At 43.4% G+C, this 6515-nt stretch overlaps 1 pseudogene; it reads left to right on the top strand.

The window, feature by feature from the left end:
* The first annotated feature begins 207 nt into the window (after positions 1 to 207).
* Positions 208 to 301, top strand: LOC113192417 (U6 spliceosomal RNA; annotated as a pseudogene).
* Positions 302 to 6515: the final 6214 nt, after the last annotated feature.

Raw genomic sequence — 6515 nt, 5'->3', positions numbered from 1 at the left:
ATTTAAGTACAGTATTTAACTCACTTTCCAGTGCTTTTGCTACTATGTCAGTGACTTCCTGAGAGTTGTTAATATAATCCACGTGACCCACCACAGGTACATACATGTAACTAACACAAACATTTCCAAAAACAGTACTTACCTTTACTATGTGACACACTTTCATATTTTCCATTATAATAGGTTCATGTTAAAATATTCTGGAGCTTGCTTAGCAGCATGTACACTAAAATTGGAACAATACAAGGAAGACTAGCAGGGCCCCTGCACAAAGAGAACATGCAAATTTTTCCATATTTTTTGTGCATTTACCAAATGGTACTTTTCTTTCCAGGGATAATATTTATAGGTATTCAGTCCTATGGTTTGCATTTCTCCTAATTAGATACATCTACTGAATGTGTAAGAAGGTGGGGGCTGGGTTAGATAAAGCACAGGGTCCCTTCTAGTTCTAACCCATCACATGCTTGATCTGGAACTATCTTACTGTCGAATCTGCCCTCGATCCTGAAAGGCAGAATGATATATAAGAGAGAACACTGGACATAAAGTCAAGACCTAGCTTCTGGTACTGGCTCCACCAACTACTAAATGTGTTCATTTAGGCGAGTTTCCTGTGGGTTCTGTTATCTCATCTGCAAGCTCTAGCTGTTGCTAATTGTCAAAGTTCTGAGAAGTAAATGAAATAATGCAAATTAAAGTAATAAAAAGCTCTATACACAAGTCTTGTCCTGGAATAGCAATGATGTTAAATTCTCACATTTCAAAGAAATACAGTATCTCAAGATGTTTCTGGATTCTCATCAAAACACCTGCATAATGTATTATGAATACATTTGGTAGAAGAAAGAAAAACTATGCCCTGAAACTCACTCATTTTGAAATACTTTCTGCAGGTGTTTGAAGAAGAGGGGTTGACCCTAAATCTTGAGGCTATTCAGCCTCAAAAAAGTAGAAGATATTGTGCCCAGAGATGATGCCATGCCCTTGAAAGGGAACTATGATGAGTCTCAACTTGAAAAACATTCAGGAAAGCTGAATTCTAGTGAATAGAAAAAAGAAGAGCTGAATGGACAGTCTGCAAAACAGTCTCAGAGGGCACGGGCACACTGGAGGCCAGGGGGACAAGCCAGGCTGAGCTAATGGAAGGGAGCTGAGGAGACGCTGAGTGGGGCTCTCGCTGATGAGGAAGAAGGCTCTTCCAGGAAGAGGCTGGGCTTGGTTTCAGGGCACCCCCTTTTTGCACAGGCTAATTTCAATGAATAACTATCAAAAAATGGAGATAGAAATTATTTGTTAAGACATTCAGAATGCCTGCAATGACCTTACCAGGAATGAAAGTCTGAAGGGCGCTCTCCAGCTGAGAGCGCGGTGCAAAGCCATGGAGCGGTGGGTGTGAAGCCTGGAGGTTTTGGGGCAGGGTGGGAGAGGCATCTGGAGCGGGCTGAGGTGGGCGGGGCTGCCGCCTGCGGTAGACAGCGCACAAGTTGTCACGCAGATCCTAAAGAGGAGAAGGACCCTGGCATGGGCGGAGTGGGTGGAGGTGACATGGAAGGTGGCTGTGTTCTGATTCTTAAAATAGTGCGTTATCACTCTTCATGAACGGGTTGCAGGAGTCGTGTTTCTCACCAATAATCTCTGAGAAATCACTTGAGGGAAAAAAAAAAAAAACAAAACAAAACAAAAAGAGAGAAAGAAAAGGTTATGGGTTTCAGTTATGGGTTCCAGTTGATAAAGTCTATGAAGGTTATAGCTGTCATTGTCCATGCCTACAGATAACTTACTTTGTGTTTTTGAATGAAAAGACATTTGTACATTCCTTAAAAAAAAAAAAAAAAATGGCTCTGCTCACAAAATCAATTCCACAACCTTCCAAGCAAACAATCTGGAAACAGTGCTCCTGTGGGGTGACAGGTGGTGAAGGGCAGCCCCTCTCCTCCCACAGCCTCCCACGCCTGCCCTGATCTTCCCTGGCACTGGCTCCACAGCATCTCATTGCAAGGACTTTCCCAGTGCCCTCTGGAACCTTCATCCCAAGGTGAGCAACCCCCTCGACCTTGGTGGGGGACAGGAGGAGAAACGTCCTTTCTCTTCCTATTTCTACTCCAGCAGAGCTCTCACGGGCCACAGCCAGTCCCACCCCACTTTTCCCCAGAAGAGGCACCTCACCCTCCCCTTCTCCCAGGCCCTTGCCCTTCTGAGGGACCGTTTCTCTACGACCTTCATGCAAATCCCCCTTCTCTTCCTTGCGCCTTCTGCTTGCCCATCCCTAGCCTGGATCTTCCTTCCCCTCACAGGTTGATACCTTCTTTTCTATTCTAGATCTTGCCATTGCCTCAGGCACTTGCACAAGCCACACACTTCCTTCCGCTCACCTTCAATCCTCCCTTCCCCGGCCTCACTTTGGAATCACCTGGAATCACCTGGAGTTGTGCCATTTTTCCTTTGCTCTGTGATCACAACTCACTCTCCTGCAGTCCCTGTTCCTGGAAATCCTCTAGACCTGACTTTCTGTCTCCTTGAGCCCCTCCACCCATCATTCTTTCCACATCCGCTGAGATCTCTCACTCCTTATGGTTTTGCTTCTTTCCACTTCCAGGCTGGACGCAAGGGTCCAGCATTTCAACCGTACTCTGAATGATACGCTAAACAAACAGTCTAGGAATTGTTCCATGATACACATCCAACAGCGAAGTGAAAAAAATAACAAAGCACATATTCTCAACATTCTTTTTTTTATTCATAAATTGCATTATTGGACGTTTTTATATTTTAAAAGACATTTAAAAGACATCACAAGAACAGAACAGTGTAAAATAACCAAGAGTGAAACAGGTAAATAAGTATTTTAGTATTCTCTGCCCATTCCCATTGGATCATCTTAGGCAACCTCTGATGGTATGCACACCCCAGTTTGGGAACCACAATCCTAAACCCTATCCCTCTCTTCTCCCTATGTCATATCCACCCTGAGAAGCCATACCTGGACCCATCTAATCATGTTCTCTGCCAAGTGGTGGAATAGTGCCAGAAGACCAGCTCTATCCCAGTTAACTTCTCTGGACATATTCTTTGAGTTCACAGAAATGTCACTGTTGGTCCTCAAGGGACAACAGACAAGCCATCTGCAAGAAAACATCTTTCATCTTTATCACAATGCCCGGCATTTGCCAGTGATCCACAAATGTTCTATGCATCAAGTTCTGTGCACATGTAGCATTTACATCCTGCTGGCTGCAGGTTATCAAGACCAGAACACCAAAGAGAAATACCAACATGTCAGGAAGTCCCTGCTGAGCACATGCTTAGATCTGAAGCTGAGTGAGTGTCACTTAACCATTCCAACACCCCTAGCCAGTCATTGTGACCCAAATAATAGACCCGACCTTCAGAAACCAGACATATCACCGTGGGTTCCAACTTAGCCTTGTCCAAGGTAACTGAGCCTTGTCTATTCTAGGGTTGCTATGAAGGTGGAAAATAGGACCCCTCCACACAATCTTCTCTTTACCAAAATGCTTGCAGCAACACTGGCTCAGGGCACAGCTGCACCCCTACTTCCTTCAGACTCCCCCTCATGAAGGATTCCTGTACTAGAAGGAGGAGATGATCAGAAGAGTGACAGGTCTTAAAGGAGCTGCCTGAGGCTTAACCAGGATTTAAGCCACCAGGTTAAGCCCTTAGGAGAGGCGCTGGTCAGAGTACAGGAGACTATTGTGACCATTGGGACAGACAGACACACACACACACACACACACACACACACACACACACACAATGGCCACATGGAGATGCAGCCCCAGATAAGAGGGTCTTGAAACTGCTCCACACTGTCTTAGAGGGTAGCAATGATGGCACCAAAATGTCCTCACTTCCTATCAGTTCTCTTTCTCCCTTTCCTCATCCAATGTTTCCTAACAACTCTCTGCATCTTTAACTTATGGCCCAATATAAATGCAGATTCCTGGGCCTCATCCCAGATGGATTGAATCAGCAACTCTAAAACTGCCCAGGAATCTGCATTTAAACATTGTTTTGCCTGTTAACGTTTGAGAACCATGAAAAAAAAAAGTGTCTTCTCTGTTCTTTTCAACCTTGCATCCTTAATCCATGGCCAACATTTCCCCTCTGCCCTCTGTCCTCCAGGAAGAACCTGGAAAGAATTAGGATTACCATGGTTTTCTTCTAGGCTAAGAGCTATTCCCTTACTGTGTCTTGACTTTAATCTATGACAGTTCCTCACTTGGTCCTCCTAGGTGCTCTGCCTGCTTCACTGAATTTAGCCTATGTGCACAACATGAAAACTGGGAAAACCTGAGAACTTAATACATGGAATTAGAGTTGCCTAGAGGAAACCCAGTGAATCGGGTAGCTTATAATTGGGTCTAATTTTGATCTGTTTTGGGCCGAAGCCACCATCAACTAGCAGGGCTCTACTGATAGACTTACAAAGATGCTAAACAAGAGATAGGAATAGTAAAGACATTTTGCCATCTACCTACCTCCCGGGGTTGGGGTATAAATTAGAAGTGACTCTGACCATGAAGTATGCTAACCTTAGAGAAAATTCTCTGAACCATCTTTCCACTCACAGAATTTCTGCAGCACCAGTCTCAGTGCAGCTTTGATGGGTGAGCTATTTTAGTATGAGAACAAGTAGAGTTATTGTTATCTCTGCTCTGAATCAAAGATAAAAAGAAAACGTGAGGGTGGGGGGAGAGGATAATAAAGAGAAGAAAGAATGGGGTGAGATACAGAAATACAGAAAAGCAGGAAGGACTTCAGATACCAAAAGAAAAGGAGCCAGGTGCTCCACACAATGAAGTAACCAAGGGCCCGTTTGTGAATCAAAATCACCACGGACTCCTCAGGAGCCATAGTGACAGTCCCTCCCTTTGAATCTCACAGGATTCTGGAGGGACAAAGACAGCATGATTCACGTCAAAGAGCTTCCTAAATGGTGAAGTGTTATCCACCAGGTGTTGGTGTGGACTCCCTATCTGTGACCAAGCAGCTACTACGTCTTCCCAACAGCCCCGCCCAAAGACTCCGCTCACCATAGACCCAAAGGCAGCTTAAATAGTAAAGCCTCCTCCAACAAGGGAGATACAAGGGACCTTCTCCCAGGGCCGGAGATTACCTAGGGAGCTTAATGAGGGTGCTATTTTAGCAAGAAACCAAAAATGAAGAAAGACTATGCCCTTGAAACATACTGCCTAGCTGTTTAAACAAACAGCCCTGAGGATGGTGGGAGCTCCACGCATTTTAAGATGCTCATGCATATTTATTTGGAAATCAGCAGGGCCCAAGCCACAGCTTCCTTCCCGCATCTGCCTTGTCAGCATTAAAGATTTGCTCCCATAGGCACCTCGAGCTCCTTCTGGGGCTCTCCTTCTCCTCTGGGACTGAGATGACAAGTTTACCCCACCACTTAATGTGTTGACAGTCTTTAGTTCCTATTTCTGCCTCCCTCCTCTTAACAGTTAAGGCTGACTAAAGATGAGCGTGTCTCCAGGACTTTACCACTAGAGGGAGGCAGAGAGCAAAAAGGGCTAAACATTTCCCCGGAAAGAATGGAGTCCCCTCACATCCCTCTCTCCTTCAAGCCCAGAAGCTGCCAGGCTTCCTAGCACTTGCCAATCCACTGAAACAAACATCTCACCTTCCTTAGTATAGTTCCTTAGTAAACTTATTTTCTTCTTTATCAAGTTTGGATAGAAAACAAAACAATTAATTTAAAAAGCAGCGCACAAGAACCTAAACATTATTTATGTCTCTAATTATCTCATTCTAGTGGGTATTTTAGTCCCTGTCTGGTCAGGACATTAATTATCTTCATAACTACAGCAAAAGTTAAATAATAAGCACCCAAGGCTACAGCACTACTGTAATGTGCAAGCTTAAATGAACTTATAAATTTTATTAATGGATGCTTTATACAACTCCATATATTATAAATCAAACAAGAAACCTATTTCTATCTTTTAAGGGTATGGTGAAAAAGCTTTAACATTATTGAGGATAATTTTTATTAAGTTTAAAACTCTCTTTCTTTTTTTTCAGTAATGAGACTGTTATGAGGATAATTTAATCTAGTTTGTCATGAGGCACCCCGGCTTGTTAAATAAGTTAATAAATGACTGTGCATTAATCAAAGTGACAAAGCTATGAAGAGCTGGGGATGGGAGACAATTCTGGTGATAGTATTAATTAGTATTTAATTAGAAACTTAGGGCCCATAAATAAAAAAAAATCATGGTAAAGACATTTATGCAAATTGCTTGGAGCCTGCAGAGGAGTTAGCTTTGCTTTAAAGAAACATGATTTTTTTTCTAGCATACTGTACATCACAGCACCATGGCCACATCACGTGGCTCCAACGAGCTCTTCTTTTGTTTCCAATTTGTTCCAATTACAGGCCTGTAAACTCGAATCATTCTTTGGACTGTGTCGATTGAAATGTAGAGTTTCCACGATTTCTGCTGGGTGTTCTTTATTTCCTTCTTAATAAAGAA

Source organism: Urocitellus parryii, chromosome 1 (genome assembly GCF_045843805.1).
Source record: "Urocitellus parryii isolate mUroPar1 chromosome 1, mUroPar1.hap1, whole genome shotgun sequence".
Classification (NCBI taxonomy): domain Eukaryota; kingdom Metazoa; phylum Chordata; class Mammalia; order Rodentia; family Sciuridae; genus Urocitellus; species Urocitellus parryii.
Note: the sequence above shows the minus strand (reverse complement) of the source record. Positions and strands in the feature narration are given on the sequence as shown.